Source organism: Mytilus californianus, unplaced genomic scaffold (assembly GCF_021869535.1).
Source record: "Mytilus californianus isolate M0D057914Y unplaced genomic scaffold, xbMytCali1.0.p SCAF_5, whole genome shotgun sequence".
Lineage (NCBI taxonomy): Eukaryota > Metazoa > Mollusca > Bivalvia > Mytilida > Mytilidae > Mytilus > Mytilus californianus.
In genome coordinates, this window is record NW_026262701.1 from 90,811,768 (window position 1) to 90,833,352 (window position 21,585).

Here is a 21,585-nt window from a genome sequence, read left to right on the forward strand (position 1 = left end):
TCATGTTCCTCTACTCTTGTAACATTAAAATAGTCATTGAATGGTTGAATATGGCATTTTTTCAAGTACTTTAAAACAGGTTTTGGAAAACTTCCAAAGAAGAAAATTATAGATAACTGACTTTTCTCTGAAACTTGGACTTATTTGTATATTCTCAAACACCCTTTTTGGTAGATGGAATGATACAAGTCTTTGTTTTACTTTCTTTGTATCAATATTCTTAGAAAGGATATAAAAATAAACTCAAGTGTTTGCACATGTTGGTTGTTTATAGAACAGGTTTTTTAAATATAAATTTCACTCTAAAATTAGACTTTTATACAAGTTCCATTGCTCGCTCTTAATCAATAGAAAAAATCTGAACATCCAAAAAGCCAGAAAGGGATTTAAAACATTATAATCAACACAAAGAAAACTGAACAAAAAGCTGTATTGCAATCTGATATCATGCAGTTCTCATAATTCCTATTACATGTATTATTACAAGTTTTGAGTTTTTTTTTTATATTTGAATTCAAAAGTCCTACAAACAACTGTTGAGTCCTTTAATTAAATTATTGATTGAATAATTAATGATTAGCTAAGATGATCCTTAAATAAAGTCTGAAAATGCTTTGTTTAAATAAAAGAGTGTTATTATGTCATAAAATATACTGAATCAACTTCAAATTTAATCCAAATTCATATTTAACTGCTCTTAAATGCATAGTCAATTGAACTACAAAACAAAAACCTGAGACTACTATAACAGAGAGATTGGTCACTTCCCATGACAGTTCGTATTATCGAAAAAATATACCACAAGACTAACAATCCTCAACTTGCAACGCCTCTCCCTAGACAAAAAGAGGACTACTGGATTCGACAATTGGGAACTGCGACACCATATGGTTGCAATGACAAAATTGATGGTATAGGTATTCTATCTAGTCCTTCCTGAAGCTCGGTGAATGTGATGAATATTTTCAACACTACTCCTCGACGTATACGCAGTCATAGTCATCGTCATTATACATCACCTACTTTGCATGATGTCTCTATTAATGACTTGCTGCCATTTATACAAAAGCCGTTAGTTATTCATCACATTCGCACGGAACTTTATTCATTACCCCTTTCAAAACTTCCTTCTCTGTTCAATTTATGTTTGGAAACCACTGTTACAAACCCTCATTCAAACCAATACAAACTTACAGCTATCATTTCGGATATTGCAAGTCACAGACTTTTCAAACCAGTTCGCATTGGAAAGGATGAAAAAGAGAAAAGATCTTTTCTTAAACTTTCCTTTGCCAACAAAGGTCTCGATGGCTTCAACTTAGGCAATATCCTTCATCATAAATTAGTTCAGTCGAAAATACCTCCTTATTTTAAAGATCAATCTGTACCAATAATTTCTTATACCTATACCAAACCAATTGCAACTAAAATTTTCAATTACAAACACGTTTTGCAGGATCTCAACATTGACGACTTCAAGTCTAAACCTCCTGATTGCACCTGTGCTAGTTCCCAATTCACATATAATCCGGCTGGCTACGTTATTACCGGAGACCTCAACATTGTCAATAACACTTGTTATCTAAAGGTCCGAAATATCGTGAGCCTAAATCCATCAATTGGAAATACAACTTTAAAATACTGATGGATTCAGTCGAGGATTATGCCAGGCAATGGGCTAAACGCGAGAAAGAAGACGTAGATACTCTTTCCGAATGGATTAAGGCTGTGAGGTCGTTAATACAAATCCGAAATAAGAAACTAAATGGGTCTATCAATACCCACGCTACGTCAATTTTTAAAGACCCAAATGTTGCAAAACACTTGTCCTACCTCCATGACAAATATGTTGTTGTCCCCGCAGATAAAGCCCCAAACAACATCGTTTTTGTGTGAAATATCATTACATAAACTGCTTGATAAATGAATTAGGTATTGACAATTCACTTGGAAACCCAACATATACCCTCACGACACTTACCAAAGAGGAAATCCTGGATAATCATAGGTCTGTTCTATGTTCATTTGGAATTTTAACCACAGACTGGATCTTCCATCACTGTATTGGATACCTAAACTACATAAGTGTCCTTACAAACAACGGTATATTGCTGGGTCTTCCAAGTGCTCCACGAAACCTCTTTCTAAATTATTAACATCTATTTTATCAGCAATCAAGCCGGGCTCCAAGGTTATTGTGAAACTGCCTATTCTAGAGGTGGCGTGAATCAGATGTGGATACTAAATAAATCCAAAGATCTTTTAGAGTACATACAATCTAAGACTCTCTCATCTTGCAATAGTATTTAAAAAATTTTGACTTTTCTACACTTTACACATGTATTCCCCATTCCAAACTTAAAGACAAATTGAAAGAGTTGGTATTACTTTGTTTTATTAAAAATAATGGCGAACGTAGATACAAGTATCTTGTCTTGAGGAGGGATAAATCATACTTTGTAAAGAATCACTCTGATTCAAACAAAAAATTCTCTGAATCTGACATTATCAAGATGCTTGATTTCTTGATTGACAACATATTTGTTACGTTTGGAGGACGTGTCTTTCAACAGACTAACGAATTCCAATGGGAACCAATTGTGTACCTCTTCTTGCCGACTTGTTTCTTTATTATTATGAGGCTGACTTCATACAGGAACTTCTTAGGAAGAAAAATAAGCAGTTAGTAATATCCTTTAACTTTACGTTCCGCTATATAGATGATGTTCTCTCACTAAATAATACAAAATTTCGTGACTATGTTGAACGAATCTATCCCATCGAACTAGAGATAAAGGATACTACAGATACAGATAAGTCTGCATCATATCTTGACTTTTATCTAGAAATTGACAATGAGGGTCGGTTGAAAACAAATCTTTACGACAAAAGAGATGATTTCAGCTTCCCAATTGTGAACTTTCCATTTCTATGTAGCAACATTCCAGTAGCGCCTGCATACGGAGTATATATCTCCCAATTGATACGATATTCCCGGGCTTGTATTTCCTATCATGATTTCCTTGATAGAGGATTGCTGCTCACAAGGAAGCTTTTAAACCAAGATATCCAAATGGTGAAGTTGAAATCATCCCTTCGTAAATTTTACGGACGCCATCACGAGTTGATTGACCGTTATGGAATAACCGTTTCACAGATGATATCGGATATGTTCCTTATGTCGTTACTACAATACTCTTCCCTTTTTATGAATGTGACCTACCGAATTAGACTATTTACCTGATTTGTAATAACATAATCAACACGACGGGTGCCACATGTGGAGCAGGATCTGCTTACCCTTCCGGAGCACCTGAGATCACCCCCAGTTTTTGGTGGGGTTCGTGTTGCTTAGTCTTTAGTTTTCTTTGTTGTGTCCTCTGTACTGCCATTTGTCTGTTTGTCTTTTTATTTTTAGCCATGGCGTTGTCAGTTTATTTTCAATCTATGAGTTTGACTGTCCCTCTGGTATCTTTCGTCCCTCTTTTATAGTAGTCTCAGACAAAAACAAAGCTGACTTAAATACAGTATGTTCAGAAATTTTTTGAAGAATGGACAACAATGAGATATTTATTATTCTGATATCAGAAAAAATCTCATAGTATCAAATCAGAATGCGAGTTCTTTTTATTGAGATAATCAATTTAATCGCATTATTTACTTTAATAAAAACATCATGATAATATCTGAATTTAAAGTCATGACTTAGCTTGTCAACCTATACACTTAAAAATTTAAGGTTCCTAGGCCTAAATGTGGTTGAAATACAGACAATTTTGGTAACTTTTACAAAAAATCTCTTTTTTATGACAAACATGTACATTACAATTTCAGAAAAAGCTGCATTAAGTTATATATGTATCACATATAAGAACGCTAGTTTGTATTAACAGTCTGCACAGTTAGCCACTAGTCTGATGCCCCAGACTAGTAAAATTTTAATCGGACTAGCAAATATTTACAAAACTTTGTTTAGACACATAAGAAAAATGGCAGAAAATTGGTCTTCGGGCTAGTAGTTGGAAAAGTTTTTGGTGCAGACTGTATTAATATCATGATTATCATGATTTTTGCAATAAGTTGTTATTATTCAATTAATTAAAAAAAACATCAATTATTTTTGAATTGATAGCCCAAAATATTAATCTGGAACTTGTACATACATTTGTTTTTTTTAAACATTTATATACTATTCATTAGGGAACTTATTCAAATATATTTTGCACGAGACAGTCATGGCAGTTCACAATTACAGTGGTCATTATAAACATAATGACACAATTTATACAACCAAATTTTATTGTTTACATCTGTAAACTGAAATCATTTTCTTTCAAATAATTTAATGTTTGTTAGTCACTCATTCTAAATACTTAACCTGTACTAAAATAAAGAGATGTGGTATGATTGCCAATGAGATAACAGTCTCGAAACTACCCACCAGAGTCCAAATGTCTGTTAGCAGTTAAATTATAAGTCACTTTACAGACATCAACAATGAATACATTTCATTGTTTTCAGGCAGACGAGAAAAAAGAGTAATAATAGCTGTTTAGCTTACTACATGTACATGATAATATAAGAAATATAATAATACATGTATAAATAAGGAAATAAAAGAGACAAAAAAGACAGGACTTAACCACTGGACTACATGTATAGTGTTCCCTTACTAATCCTTAGAGGAGCTGCTGTATACTTAGAAAAAGGGATGTTGAGGACTTGTTCACATCAATCAGCATTTTTAGACACTACAGTATGGTCAATTGCAATCTGTCCTATTTGTTCCAACCTATAATGAGTATTAAAATTAATACCTAGGGTGGGAATTAAACCCATGTATGTTCATTTACTCTATTGTTCACTATGTACATACATGTATATGAAATATATCAAATGCAAAAAAATGCTGTAATGTAAATATGGTAATTTACAATATTACAGCCTCCTTTTTTAAGGACCTAGTAAAGGAAGTCCCTGGACCTAGCTAGATAGACCTATTTCTTAGGCAAGGTGTATTATATAACTCTTGAAAGTAGTAAAATGCAATTGTAAAATTAATTTTATCTGCTGTTAAACAATAATAACACGACAATGGTTATTTCTAAGTATTAAGTAACAACAACGTGCAATTTAGGTAAACAAACATCAATAATTGACCACGTGTTTGTCTGCTGTGCTTGAATTCAAAACGACCCATCAGGTTTATTTACACGATTTTTTGCTAAAGCAGACAGTCAAACATGTCTGTTTACCTTATAAGTTCTATAAAAAAAAATGCATTTGCTGTAATGACTTGTGTATGCATGGAAATATAATGAAGACAACATTGATTTTTTACCGTAAATATTGAATACACAATATTCCTGAGCTATACATACAAAACACATGGCACTTTTGTAACGATGGATGGTAACGTATAGACACTTTATAACAGTAAATCCCATTGGATACGCTACCCTACACAATACATAGTATGCAAATTAATGATTTGATACGCATTTGTGTCACCTCTCAAATTGATGAAAAAATGTAAACATTGGAATCCGCCATTTTGACGTAGGAAACAAAACTAAATTTCAATCTTGGATTAAAGGACATTGCGCACATTGCCAGCGTATCATGCATAACCAGTCATGTGCAAATATATCTTTTAACTAGTTTTATACACTTACTTTTCTATGTTTTAGTTAATTTAATGTTTTAATTTACTACAGAACGGAACATCGTTCTCAAAGATACCGTAGAAAAAATTATAGGTGGCGCTGTTTGTGGGCGTAAACATTTTACATACAGGTACTTTTTGTGTCGACAGATTGACCTTTATCTGTCAGATTCAGGCGTTTGCCGTTCAACTGCTTGTCTAATGTGTTGGGAATAAATTGAACACATATTTAGAAGATAAAAAAATGAAATTAGTTTTCTGTTTAGTTTCTGATAGGCTCACTTGAATTAGTTAAAATAGTATAAAATATAGTAAAATTATGGCACGGAAGAAGCAATTTGAAAACATCTTATTTGAAATTTGGAAATTTCAGAGGTTGAAAAAGATTGTAAAAATAAAGATCGATATCCGGAACTGATTAAGAGAAATAATTTTACCTATCACCGACAAGATTGGATTTATAACTGTACTCTTTCTCCTCAGTATTTTATTTTAAAAAAAAACAAGACTATATTACATACTATATTTATTAAAGAAACGAAATTACTATAGTGAATTTCTAATTCTAACATACATGTGAATAGCTCAAAATCAATATTAGAACTCGTGTGATTTCCTAACCAGGAAGAAATTTCGAAACGATACCAGTAAATTGATAACGGAAAGTTAGAACTATTTCCGGAAACTAATTTTACCAAACAAGCTAGATGATACATAATGACTTTAATGCTTGGATTATTATCATCCACCTCTCAGCTATCATTGCCAATATCTTTGGCTACATCTTCAAAATAATTATTGAAAATGTTTGCAACATTTGACTGATCATTTATTATGTCATGATCACTATTATCATAACCTTATTTTAAAGAATATTTTTGTTTGTAGGTCAATTATTTTGCCGTTCTTATTTATGATTTATTCCTTCAGTTTGTTCTTTTGATTTAAATAACGAGTTAAGTCAATTGAGGAAGGACATCATCGTGCTTTGTATTCCCTCATTTCATTTGGTTAGGGGATTGTTGAGCGCTCACACACATGTCTAACCCCGCCATATTATTTATGTGCCTGTCCCAAGTCCGGAGCCTGTAGTTCAGTGGTTGTCGTTGGTTCATGCCTGTCATATTTGGGTTTTTTTTCGTAAATTGTTTTATTATAATTAAGCCGTTAGTTTCCTATAATTGCTTAAACCACTGTATTTGGACTTTGGTGGATAGTTGTCTCATTGGCAATTATACCACACACCTTATTTCTATATGCCAGTATAAAAAATATTCGAATGATTCAAACAACCATGCTTGTGTTTGTTAAAGACCTTAAATTAAATTGGAAAATTTCATTTTCGCACAATTCTATAATATTTGAAAAACTGGGGGAAAGGCGAAGTAGTCAACACTACTAACATTAGAAGTAGGCATTAAATCCGAAATCGATGGTCATGACAGAAATAACATCAACAAATCATTTTTTTCAAAATATTTCCCGACAATCCAAAAGAAAATTATCATTAGGAAAGATAACAAATACATTGCATCGGCACTAAACACATTTATTTAAAAACCAGTTGTTGGCATGACACGGGTTATGTTCTTCTCATATATGTTATGATGGTATGATACTAAACCCCTAACGGGAAGGATTGTGCCTGATATTCATATGATGAAGACATAATCTTTCAATCAGTTTAATTGAAGTCTGGAGCTGGCATGTCAGTTAACTGCTAGTAGTCTGTTGTTATTTATGTATTATTGTCATTTTGTTTATTTTCTTTGGTTACATCTTCTGACATCAGACTCGGACTTCTCTTGAACTGAATTTTAATGTGCGTATTGTTATGCGTTTACTTTTCTACATTGGCTAGAGGTATAGGGGGAGGGTTGAGATCTCATAAACATGTTTAACCCCGCCGCATTTTTGCGCCTGTCCCAAGTCAGGAGCCTCTAGCCTTTGTTAGTCTTGTATTATTTTTAATTTTAGTTTCTTGTGTACAATTTGGAGTTTAGTATGGCGTTCATTATCACTGAACTAGTATATATATTTGTTTAGGGGCCAGCTGAAGGACGCCTCCGGGTGCGGGAATTTCTCGCTGCATTGAAGACCTGTTGGTGACCTTCTGCTGTTGTCTGTTCTATGGTCGGGTTGTTGTCTCTTTGACACATTCCCCATTTCCATTCTCAATTTTATTTGCATAATTTATCTTTGGCAGAGGGTCATACACATTTGATTTGATCTGGTAGATGAATAAATGACACACAAAAACTCCCAATTAAATAATGACTTTAACAATATTGAAAATTACCGACACCGTTTCTAAAATAGTCCGACCAAAAGGTCAATACGCAATTCAAAAGAAGATGAAAAGGACTAATTGGAGCCATATGTAAGTGACTTTATATTTAATTTGTCGTTATCTTTGAAAACCAAGTTCGATAACAAAACAATTTAATAAAATTAATATTAACCGGCGCTTAGATGATAAAATGCTTAAATATATGAATCATGAGAAGCACCAATTGATACTAACCTTCAATTTGTATTAATAATGTTTCGGATCCTTTCCAAAACTTGTCCTTGATGACATCGAAACTTTCAAAATAGGACAACAGCCTAAAAAACATAAAATCTTGTTAAGAAATCTGGAAACATGGCAAAGAAGAATAATGTATGTCAATTTGTGGTAAATTAGGCATTTATATTTGCCTGAGATTTATGTTTCATGTCCGAAATCACTTGATATATCGCTCTGTATTTAAATTTTTTTTTAAATATCGAAAATACAAAAAAAAAAAAAACAATACTCTGCAACCTTGTTAATCGCCTCTTGCTACCATAGATGGTTGATTGTCCGAAGCACATCAAAATAATGGACCAGGCACTGCGGTGATCCTATCAATGCATCTATTTGAAATTCAATAAAGTGACTGTCAAGGATTACAAAAATGCACAAATGTGTCTTGACGTAACGTTTCAAAATGACATGACTTATTTATTTGTAAGAGATAACTTTCAGTATTTGCATGAGAAAATGCAATTCATTTTTTAATATGCGCAATTGATTTGAATATATCCTTTGAGATCTTCCGAGATTTGTTAACATAATTGCTCTATATACCATAGATTTATAACGGCAAATATCATATGAAAAATGTAAAACAAAGTTTGTTCAATATCAAACATTTTCACCATATATGGTGATTATGAATTATTGCTTCATGTATATATATCTACATGTTTTACCTGCAAAATTAAAACGAACAAATGTAGTAGAATATGTCGCACATTCGTAAATATGATTAATCGTTAAGTTCGCGCACAAGTAATGCGTGCCTGTATCAAGTCAGGAATATGATTAACAAGTCAGTTGTTTTCCATTCGTTTGGTGTGTTTAGCTTATGATTTTGCCTTGGATAAGGGACTTTCCGTTTTGATATTTTCATGGAGTTTTGTATTTTTGTTATTTTACTTGTTAGTTAGTGAATTCAATCGCCAACTGGATCAGATAATTTAAACTTATTAAATGATTGGTGTTTGTCGATTCCTCGCAATTTATGTAATAGTACGAGCAAAGATGAAACGAAACGATATCTACTATGCCTGGGTATATGATAATAAGTTTTTCTGTCGGATATTACAATAGGCCTGTAAACAATATTACCAATGGTTTCGATCTTATATAAGCAGAGAATCTTGATATTACATCCTTAACATGTTATCGGCCTAAATATGCATGTGTGACACTTACCTCGTTGATTAACCTTAAACCGCGGTAGGAACATATACATGTATATCCTTTTTTATTCAGACCGCGCTTGGGACATGTACGTGTGTGTCTATCGCGGTCTGTGACATGAGAAGAATGAGTGAATTCAAAGAAGACAATTTTGTTTTATATTAAAATGGTATTAAAAGAAACAACATCTTTTGTCTCGGTCAATTTTGTATGTTTGACACTTTTACAGAATTAAAAAATAAATAGAATATTTGTATTAAATATATTATTTTAGATTTATTTGAAAGTGATTGTTGATCATAGTTAAAAATCTATAAATATAAAGTGATTTACTGAATGTATGCGGTGTACTATTTCTATCAAGGTACACGGAAGTACGTTCAACAAGGAAGTTTAACCTTCACCTTTCCTGTTTATATGTTGTAAACACATTTGTTTATACAGCGTAATGGAACTTCGTTCTTTCTTGTTAATTGTGTTTTTAACTTCACACAGTAAGAACTATATCATGTGTGATTAGATACATACGTTTAGCGTCTGCCTTTAATCAACATTGTTTATAAATGTACAGTATACCGAGTCAGGCAATCTGGACTATGTGCTGGTCGCTGTTGTTTGTCTTTGTTTTTATGTCTTCGATGTTTTTGGGAGTAGACGGTGTTAGAGGTTCGATTTGGTCTGTTCAACTCACCATTTTTTCTTAGAATGTCCTGTACCAAGTCAGGAATATGGCAGTTGTGACCAATAGCTCGTTTCTATGTATGTTGGCGTTTGTTTTTGTTGCACTTTAGTTTTCCTCTTATTATTGATGTGTTTCCCTCGGTTGAAGTTTGTAACCTGGGTTTGTTTTCTCTCAATCGATTTATGACCTTTGAACACCTGTATACTACTTTTGCCGTTATCTGTTATATTGTCAAGTATTTTTGATGATCCGTGTACCTGTTATCTTTCATATTTCATATTGCTCAAACTTCACTCAAATTTCTAGATGTGCGTAACAAAACAGACGAATCAAAACAGTTGTTGCTTGTCTCCATTATGAGTTATTCGGTTTTCATGTTTTAAGTCAGAAATTGAAAATCATCGTACAAAGTGTAATTTTATAGATTTTATCTTTATGAACATACGTTCAGTTCCCTTTTCGGTGCCAATATTAACGCAGATAAAGCAGACATGTGTTTGTAAGTCTTATAGATCTGTTAGAAATTAGCCCCTTGATAATGCGTGGATGTCTAGATCCATTACGGTCGATAATCTGGGTATTGTTTGGAAGACCAATATATTTTGAAATGAGCTCGTAATAACTTTATTTTCACTTCAATACTTTACTATTATTATCTGTATGTCCCATTCACCTTCTGTTTATTTTCATTTAACATGTTGCAGAATCATTAAACGCTACTTCTTTCATTTTTAAAGTATCGTATGCAAATAGGTAAAGATTTATTTTTAGACACGTTCGACGTATAAGATAGGACGTTGACCCAACCTTCCCCATAATCATAGTTTGGGAAAGGAACCGAACGTTTTTTTATTATTTTATTATTCGGGAGACAGTCAAACGGTGCTCCGTTATTTATAAGAATAACAAGTTGCTAAATTTAAGTTTTGATTTACACACTGATAGTAAGTAGATCCAAACTGTAACACAAGAGTGACAACAACAGCCATAAAACATAGAAAATCCGTTGCTACAACAGTATTAACATATGACCCTTTCTGATTATAGTCTTACCATCCTGAAAGTTTATGGCCTTTGTCCCATTAAAAATTTAAATAAATTCGTTATCGTAATGTCTTGAAAATCAACTGTGCAATAACAATTACTGTACAAAAAAGAATTTTACAATTAGTTGATACTTTACTTTACAATTGTTTACAATGGTTTGACCAAATTCAAACTTTTAGTACGAACTGAAATTCATAAACTAGAAAACTTACTTGAAGATTAACACTTAATCTAATTTTAGATGTGACTCAAACTCCACGTTTGATTCGAAATGCAACCGAAACCGCAACTCGACTTCTATGTCGAACTTTGACTCGAACTCTTACTCGAAATATAATTTGAATGTTAAATCGAATTTAAACTTGACCTTATTGAACTATTAATTACTCAAACTGTATCTCAGTGGTTAACCACAATCGGTTTTTTCAGTGTTTGGTTGATCATTCAAAATAACGTCCTGACAACCAATCAGACAATATTTTCGATAAGTATATAGTCATACAGTCATACTGCGCTGATAATTTCCTCGGAGACTAACAGTCCCACAGCTGCAATTTTCCCCATGTGCTATACAATGAAAACAACTTTACGCATTTGCTGACCCCGAGGTTCTATTTTCATTAACTTTTATCAGGAAAGCTTAAAACAAAATCTTTGAAAGCTGGGAATGTATAATGATTTGCGGAGCTATATGACAAATAGGCGAGGGATTTTGGATCGAAATAGGATAACCTAAACTATTTAAGGTCAACAGACCCATTTTAGTTGCTCAATCATTTAAAAAAAGTATCAAGTGAAAATATTATAAAGTTACATTATAAATCATGTCAGATACAGTAACGTTATTTAGTAATAGTAACTGTTCATTCAACGGAATTAAGAATACTTTATACATAGATTGAGTGCTTTATTTTTTTTATTGTTTATTGCAGACTATTATGCAATATGCGAAACACCGGTAGCACTGTCTTTTTCAGACACAATACATAATTGGTATATCTGAACTGCGATCATAAATCAACACCCAAACGGAAAATATATATCTGACATCAGGCAAAATAATAAGTTTCACGTCCTTGATGATGTCATTGATTTGAACAATATTACACCATTTGAGTATTAACAACCAATCGAGCAAACAGACCACATGCTTTAGATGGCATACACTGGAAAAGATAGTTGTGTGTTAGTACTACAAAAAAATGTAAACGTCAGTATGGCTTTTGAAGGAATGATTTTAAATGCCTTTATCTGACATACGTAGTATATTATTATATATACCATATTATATATATGCATCTTTTAGTATCGAGACCGGGCTACAAACGTGATAAACTAACACATTTGAGAATGTCTTATTCCTCCAATAGTCTTACGAATGCTGGCCTCTCAAAAATATTGCAGATTTCAATAATTTTTCTGTATTGTATTTTTTGGACTTTGGATTCTCATTTCGTATATCTTTTCGGCAATAAAATTTTCGGTCTTTATTCAACTAAAAATCTAACGGTGTACACCCAAGAGAGGAATAGCGACCTAAACTCTCCACCAATGTTATAGATAGATATCCTCAATACAGTATACAACCCTTGGATGGTGTAAACTTCCCAAAAAAACGTGTATGGTGTAATGGTGTATTGCATATGGTGCAATGGTAGAAGGTGTATGGTGCTATGATGTATGGTGTAAGGGGCATGATGTAATGGTGTAACGTGCGATCGGGAATGGTGTGAATGAATGGTGTACGACATTTTAAACTATGCAAAATATTGATAAGAACTGATTTTTAATTTTATACATTAATTTACAATATTGTGATCAAATTCGTTTTTTTAAATAAATAAATGATTTTGTAGTCGCACGCTTTCTTTGAAATTAAATTGCATTATGGTGTAATGTGTAAGGTGTATGGTGCAAAGGTGTAACGTGTATGGTGTAATGGCACAGGGTGTATGGTGTAATGGTGTATGGTGAATAGTGTAATGGTGTATGGTGTTAGTGGGAAGTTTACACCATCCAAGGACTGTACTAGAATACTATATACATACATATCCATCGAGAGCTGAATTATTAGCTCAGTCTAGGTGGCCGAGTGATCTAGAGCGTTGGACACAGTGCAGGCGGTGTTGTCTTGATATCCCAATAGCATGAGTTTGAATCCAGGCGAGGGAAGAACAGAAATTTGCTTCTGCTAATTTACAGATTTAACATTGTTGTGCTAATATTTAGAGTAATTATGAATATAAAATGTGTTTTCAGCCGTGTACCACCTTCAATGGTGATCAAACGGATGGATCTGTCGTAGAGTTTACACTTGTTTAGAAAGATATTTAGCTAATCTACAAGCAATTCCATCGTCATGCCTAATATATCATGTACTGTGTTACAACTCTAGATTCTAAAGTGCTGGACACAGTGCAGGCGGTGTTGTCTCGATATCCCAATAGCAGATTTAACATTGTTGTGCTGATATTTAGAGTAATTATGTATATATATCATAAACTTTATACCAACCATATCTATCCATATACACTTACATACATTTATAGAAATATAATAGCTTTTATATTATCCTTGTCTATAGGGTATAGCAAGCAAATACAGAGATATATATCTACATATCGTTAAACCCTGACATCGGAAAATATAATCGTTAACTGGAAATTTTTTCTGTGAGTAAGCTTTTAGTGGGAACGCCCCGCTGAATGCACTTTAATCTACGTAGAACTTCCTTGTTAAAACTATCTAAAGTAAAAATGAGTATCCAGACTAGAACATCAGCAAGAACTAAGAGCAAACCTCAGCAAGAACTAAGAGCAAACCTCAGCAAGAACTAAGAGCAAACCTCAGCCCTATACACCAGCTAAATATGAAAACTTTTATATTAATAAAACCAGGGCCTTAGACAAAAAACTAGAAGCATGTTATAGAACAATGGATATAAAAAATTGAGGAGAAACATCAAAACTACATCCAAGAACTATCAGTAGCAGCTTATGGAGTTTTAAAGGAGGAAATAGACATATACTTTGAACAACACTCCACATACAAGCTAATACCAACACATCAGTATGATAATCAAGGATTATGCATCAGAACATAACATTCGGTCAGAAATAGAATTAGTAACAGACAACTTTATAGTATCAATTTATTTCATACTACATCAGAGGTAGAGGTAAATGGCCAAGGTATGGAACTCTTCCTGTCACACATTAAAGATATAAAAGAAAGAATGAAATCTAGAGAGAATTTTAAGATATATAACAAACAGATAGAGGAACAGATAAACCTAATCAAGAGAAATGAAGCCGATATAGAAATAAGAGCAAAACATGATGAGCCACTTGTAAAAACAAAAGCTCCTCAGCCTAAAACAATCCTCAGTAATAAAATACTAGTATCCAAAGGGACAGAATGTATACAAAATACAGACGAAGACCTTCAAAGTAACTGGAATAGAGCCATTGAATGGACAAAAGATGAACCAACAGCCAGTCAGGATACAAGTGTAATCAACACGTCTACAATACATACTTATTGTGGCATATGGAATCAGACAGCACAACCAGAAATATCCATAGACTGTATTGTATGCGGCCAATTGTTTCACTATAAATGTGAAAACATTGATCCTGTAAGGATAAGCCAAACTGATGAATAACAATATTCATATAGGAGCTGCTCTATCATGGACATGGACATAGAAAATATATCACTGAGAAGCAATAGCTCAATTATAAATATAGAAGAAACAATACCAAAAGTAAGTCTAGAAGAACAAGGCTCGCCAGAGGAATATAGTGAAATGACCCATATAGTTAAAAGCATACCAGCCAGTAATACTAATGAGAGTGCAATTAGAAATGCCATAACAGAGGAAGAAGCAGGAATAGGAAACATCAAAGAACTAGAAATGAACAAAATGGCTACATATAAACAGCCTAACAACATTTTACAGTTAGCAAACTTTAATAATCTTCCAAATGGCAGAAATGAACAAGTAGAAAACGTAGACGGGTAAAAAAACATGAAAACATAACCGAAAAGGCAATATAAATGCAAACATAATGAAACTACCCAACAGCTGGAAGATCAACTAGAACAATGCAGAGCAAGATTAGTCATAATGGAAGATACCAGTAGAGACTATAGAAACACAATTAATCTACTTAGGATGAAAACAGAAGTAATCACTTATGACAAAGGGAATTTAAAATCCTATCATCCAAACTGTAACTGTAGCAACAACTTGCAGAAGCAGACTATAAACAAAGTAGATATAATGCTGAACAACTTCAGGCTAGAAATGGAAAATAGAGACCTAAGAATTAAACATCAAATGCAAATAAATGAATTAAGAAATAAACTACAAATAATGGAACTACAGAAAGAACTAGGAATGTGGCAAAGACCAGGAAGTTAAAGTCATGAATATTATCCTAACCAGAATATGGATAACACTAGAAACACAAACCAACACCAAATGAGTGATCAACATAATCGCATACAGCTAACAAATCAGCAATCCAGGATTCCTAATCAAGCCAATCCACTATACATGAATCACCTGGCACCTCCACATTATAGCCTAATCCCAACAGAGCAGAGTAGAATACATCATGGTCTTATACAAGCGCCAATGTACCATAACAGCAGAATACATACTTTACCTGCAAATGGCCAAAGCAGCCACCATTTCACTGCCTACAGAAATATACCAACTGACAGTATCAACACTAACATGATGCAAAATGCACAGTTATACAGACAGCAATATAGGATAGATCCCCAACCTATAAAAAAATATATATATTACCACCAAGGATATAGTCAACAACAGACAAATAGAAATGAGCAAAGTCATAGAAAAATCAATAAAAGATTCCAAGACCAAAGAACAAGCAAGCCAGTAATAGTTAAACAAAGTCAGACAGAAGAAATTGAAAGACAAAATCAATAACAACACCAAACAAAACAGGCTGATAATAACAATGTAGACAAAGAACCAACAGAAGAAACTAGAACGAACATCCTTCTAACTAATTCGGCTGCTTTGATTACCGCAAAAAATGATGAAAATAAAATGCAAAGAGAAGTAAACCATCAAGTAGAAGTCAAGTCCAGAACTGGTCTTATCACAACGGCTTCTTGTGGGGACGCCCCGCTGGAAGCGGACTGCCATCAGAAGTTTCCCTCTAAAAAGGGGGCCAATGTTGGTTGTCCCAAGCATCTTAAGGGACTAGTTCAGGCTGACAATCTAGAAAACAAAGAAGATGGGAATATAAAGAAACCAAATCCTTTTTTAGCCAGCGGCCGGTCAAAAAGATAAAAGGGAGGAGATCATTATAGGTACACACGTACAAAATGTGAAATCAAACGCTCTTTATATCAAAAACTTGCTAAGGGATGTACATGTGTTATGCCTTCAAGAACACTGGCTTTTCAATGTGGAAAAGAAAATCAAAGGTGAAATTACTGAGAATAGCGGATATATAGCTAAAAGCGTTGATGATAATGACGACCCTGATTTCAACGTATCAATGAAAAGGGGATATGGTGAAGTAGCCATAGAAATTAATGAAAATATAAAGGAACTGATAGAAGGTGGAAATAGAATACAAGCCATACATAATCAACAAGTAGATAAACCAATATGTCTTATATATGTGTATATGCCCTCAGATAACAAAAATGCAGATATAGAATACAAAGACACTTTGGCTCAAATTGATAAAATGATAGAGAAATATAATGATACACACGAAATCATAGTCTGTGGATACATGAACCGGTCACTTTACAGAAGCTCTACACCTCATGATAAAATTCTACAGACTTTTTGCAAGGAAAAATGTATAGGAAATACTGAAAAATGCCCAATAAAAGAAACTTTTTATCACCAGAATGGTAAATCCAAAGGACAAATTGATTACTTCCTCTACAAAAGTAACTCGGAAATCACAAATAAAATCAAACAATATGATGTCCTTCACACTGACCCACAGAATAATTCGGACCATGTACCTGTTATTCTGACACTGAATTGTCAACTGAAAAAAATAAGAAAAAAAGCAACAACTATCATAGCAAAACCTAAATGGGCTGACTGTGACCATCAAATATACAAGGAAATCATCAATAAAGATCTACCAAACCTCATGAGAAATCAAAAGGAATCATTAAGCAAGATATATGAAATATAGAAATATAGAACAATTACTCCATAAAGCCGGAGAAGCGGCAATCCCAAAGTATAGAAGAAAAACCAAAATTAAATCCAGGGGAAAGGCCATATGGAACGAACAAACAGAAAAGGCATCAAAACAACAAAAAATGCATATATAGTATGGAGGAAAATGGAGTAACGAGCTCAAAATCAAAATGACAGCTGCGAAAAGAATACTTAGAAAAGCACAAAGACAAACTTATCAGAGAGCATCAACAGCTGAAAAAAATTATGAAAGCTTCAAATGCAAACACAAAACTTTTCGACAAGCTTATCAACATGCAAAGAAAACCCCCACTTTCTAATACCAAGATACTGAAACTGAATGATAAGACTGCATAAGATGGACCAAGCATAATGAACATTTGGCAAGGACATTTCCAACAACTAGGTACACCAACATTAGAGCAAAACTTTGAGACGGAAAAGCTAAAGCTTGCAGAAATACAAAACAATATCAAAGAAAGCATAGAAAGAGAAAAAAAAGTCATGGCATTGATCATGTCAATGTAAAGGAGGTTAATATGGCCATAGAAAAATTTAAAGCAGGAAAAGCACCAGATGAGGACGGAATTTCGGCAGAACACTACAAATATGGGATGGATGAGTTAACTCCCTTTATAACGAATTTGCAAACTTTAATTATAACATATCTGGACGTACCAATCTTCCTAAAGAAAGGGATTCTTATACCAATCCTAAAGAAAGAAAAAGACAAAACATTATCAACTAGCTATAAAGGAATAACTGTAACTAAAACCTTTGCAAAAATACTACAAAGTATACTGAAGGATAGAGTTGACTCTGTATTTAATACGCAGTGATGTTAAGGCAATTTCGATTAGATTTGGTCAGGGGCAGATAACCCCGCAGGTACCTCATTATGTATTCATATATTCATTAATGGCGGAGAGTACCTAAGCTGCGTCTATCGATAAAACTGTATGAAATCAAATAACATACATGCCTGTTAATTAAAAACAGGTATCCATATGGTGTAATTTGTTTACTGGAACACCAATATTGTATGTGTGTGCTTTAATTATTATGGTAAACGGTTGCAATGGCTGTTTTTTGTGCCGAGATTGTCGCTTTTGGACACCGCCTCCTTTTGATGATCCAATCAGTAGACGATCGCCGTCGGACAGTTGTTTGTAGTTTGCAGAATGGAAAGCAACTTGCAGCGGAAATTATTTTCACTTCTACGTGAAAATCTAGCCAGAAAAGTAAGTTTAAGCCACCAAATATGTAAAATTTATGCTCGTTTTGTTAATCATTCGCTTCAGAAGGCGAAAAACGGCACCGTATAAGATAAAACGAGTTCAGTGTTGGCAAGCATGTTGCACACGTGGTCAAAATGAAACTAGACTGCAAAAAATATCTGAAATTTGAATAATTTATCGAGTCCCGTCAGTAAATGAACAGAATATCGAATATATATATATATTTTTAGTGGTATGAGTGTGCCGCAAAACAGGGTCGCTTTTTCATGCCCTGCTGGTTAGAACAGGGTCCCTTTTTTATGTCCTGCTGGTTAGAACAGGGTCACTTTTTCATGCCCTGCTGGTGAGAACCGGATCTTTTTTACAACAAAGTATTTGTCTAGAACCGGATCACTTATTTAACTGTTTAAGATACAGTCTAGAACCAGGGTCTAGAACAGCATCTATTTTATACGGTCTAGAACAGGGTATACATTTTCTGAGTGTGTCTAGAACAGGGTATGTTTTTCAATATTTCTGTTTAGAACAGGGTATGTTTTTCAATGTGTTCTTGTTAGAACAGGGTATGATTTGGCAAGTGCTGTCGGCACAGTTATACCCGAAAGGATAGTCAGTAACCTCCATGGGGTACATCTGTAAATTATAGAGTTTGCTCCACCGTTGACTTCCATCCGGAGCCCACATTGCTGGAGCCTGATGATCCCTAACTTCAAATCATGGAGCCCTTAATTTGAAGCTTAGGGCACTAAAACTTGCTCAAAGGAACCCTGAACACGTAATTTGGAGCTCGGTCACGTCATATGGTGTAACCCCCCCCCCCCAACCAACCAACCAACCAACCAACCAAACCAATTCAAATGTGAAGACCATAGTATAATATTTTCTGCCGAGTGCTGACGGTATATTTCAACTTTTAATTTTATAGATCCCTACTTGGAAGTTTACCCCTTATGGAAAAATAAGGCTTCTTGCAAATATTTGCGGCAATGTTGCTGCAAATATTTGCGGCAATATTGCTGCAAATATTCATTTTTCGTATGTAAATTAGTTTTCTTGCAAACAGTTGCTGCAATATTACCGCAACAATTTGCGGCAATATTGCAGCAAATGTTTGCGGGAAAATCAGTAGCTATGATTGTTGCAGCAATATTGCGGCAAATTCATTAGCTGCAATGTTGCAGCAATATTGCAGGAAAATTAATTTCTTGCAATATTGCAGCAACATTGCAGCAAATCTTTCAACAATTTCAGTTGAAAAATTAGGAATTAAAAACTAAGCATTTAAAAAAGTATGATTTAATAATAAAACAAAATTTTCTCTGTCCTCTATAGGTTGTTGTGTTACATATCTGTGTATCCTTTAGTTCTGTTTCTCTGTACTCACTGTCCTTAAAGTTGAATTTTCTGATTTCAAATACTGCAAAATAAAAGTTGAAGAATTTAGCATACATTAAAAGAATAACTAAACATTATAAAGATATAAAGATATAAGTTACTACTATATATTGTAAATTCTGGACTTGTAAAATGAAAATAACTCTTTATAAAGAGATGATTACAGACCAATTTTTCCAGCATTTGTTTCACTTAAAAGGTTCAATCAATGTCTAAAAGTGATCAAGTCCTTCTAGAAATTGCATATTACTATAGAATACATTTAACCTTATGCCAGTACTAGGTTGTTATTGCTTTTTTGAATATTTGTTTTTCATTGAACTATAACATAATTGGTCTTGTCTATTCTTTAAAATTTTTGTGATTAGTTGTGTATATATTAAAGCTAAATATTGTTGCCATTTGTTGATAGACCTCTTATTGGCAGTCAAATCACAGATCTCTAATTTAATACCAAACTGCTTTTATTAGAAGATTTCTTGTTTCAATTTAAGTAATGTACTTTCTAAAACATATAGTCTTAAAAAGATTTAAAAAAATATCTCCTGTCTTACACAATTTTAATAATATTCATGTGCATAAATCTATTGTCTTATACTTTTGTCAACTCTATTAAGTTAAGAAAACTCTTTAAATATCACTATTTTGAACTGTAAGAGCAAGCACTTATTCAAAAAGGTGGACATTCAACTCCATTGTACTTACCAAAAGATGTTATCCAAATTATGTGTAAACACCAATCTTCCTAAATCCAAGAGTCATGTCAACTGAAGGCTATCATATGCACTATCCAGTGTCAACAGAATTAGTTGGAACTTTTGGATCTAAATCCATTGTAAAATTCATATTACTTTGTTCATGATAGAAGACATCTTTGTTTGTTGTATGCATGTTCATGTCCAGTTCAAATTTTGAATATGTTGATCAAGGTTGCTTAGGGTATTGTGACAGTGTGATCCCTTTGAAATTTGCCCCTAATTATAAATATCAATTGCCTAAATCTTGAATATTTGTTATATATTATAATAAAAAAATAATTATATATATATTTTCTTTTTATCTTTGATGTTATACGTTATAATGGAAATATATACAAAGAAGAAATGCTCTACCCTTAATTTGGCCTCAAACTCTGTGTACATTAATTTATGGTACTTCCTGTCTTTACCACTACACAGAGATAAATGGAAACCAGATGGCACATTACATTTCTATCACCAGCTCATATTACTAATTGAGATGAGAAAGATAATTTGTGTATACATAGTTTTAAAATAATGATACTAGAAATTAAACAAATTAAATTATGCAACCTGCAGGTGAGGCTAAATTCATTTGATGGAAAATATTAGAATTAAAAATATTGTTCATAGAAAAATGTCACAAAAAAGTGACAAAAAGGCATAATAATACATGTAGAACAAAAATTATAATAATTATGACTCAATTATTTAGATTAAACTTGTTGAAATAAATATCAAAGTATTCTTGAAATTCTTTCCTTACAAAATATCACATAATTGTGATGTACAGTTTAGGAATTCTAAAAATATAAGCATTGTTACTTGAAGATTTATTTAAAATAAATTATTCAAATATCCGGATATTTCTGAG

The 21,585-nt window shown here is 33.2% G+C and overlaps 1 long non-coding RNA gene across 1 annotated transcript; it reads right to left on the bottom strand.

The window, feature by feature from the left end:
• Positions 1-19,856: 19,856 nt before the first annotated feature.
• On the bottom strand, positions 19,857-21,016 carry LOC127703244 (uncharacterized). The gene is made up of 2 exons (XR_007982871.1): positions 20,677-21,016; positions 19,857-19,993 (listed from the first exon to the last, which is right to left on the bottom strand). It is a non-coding gene; the product is annotated as an uncharacterized LOC127703244 (long non-coding RNA).
• Positions 21,017-21,585: the final 569 nt, after the last annotated feature.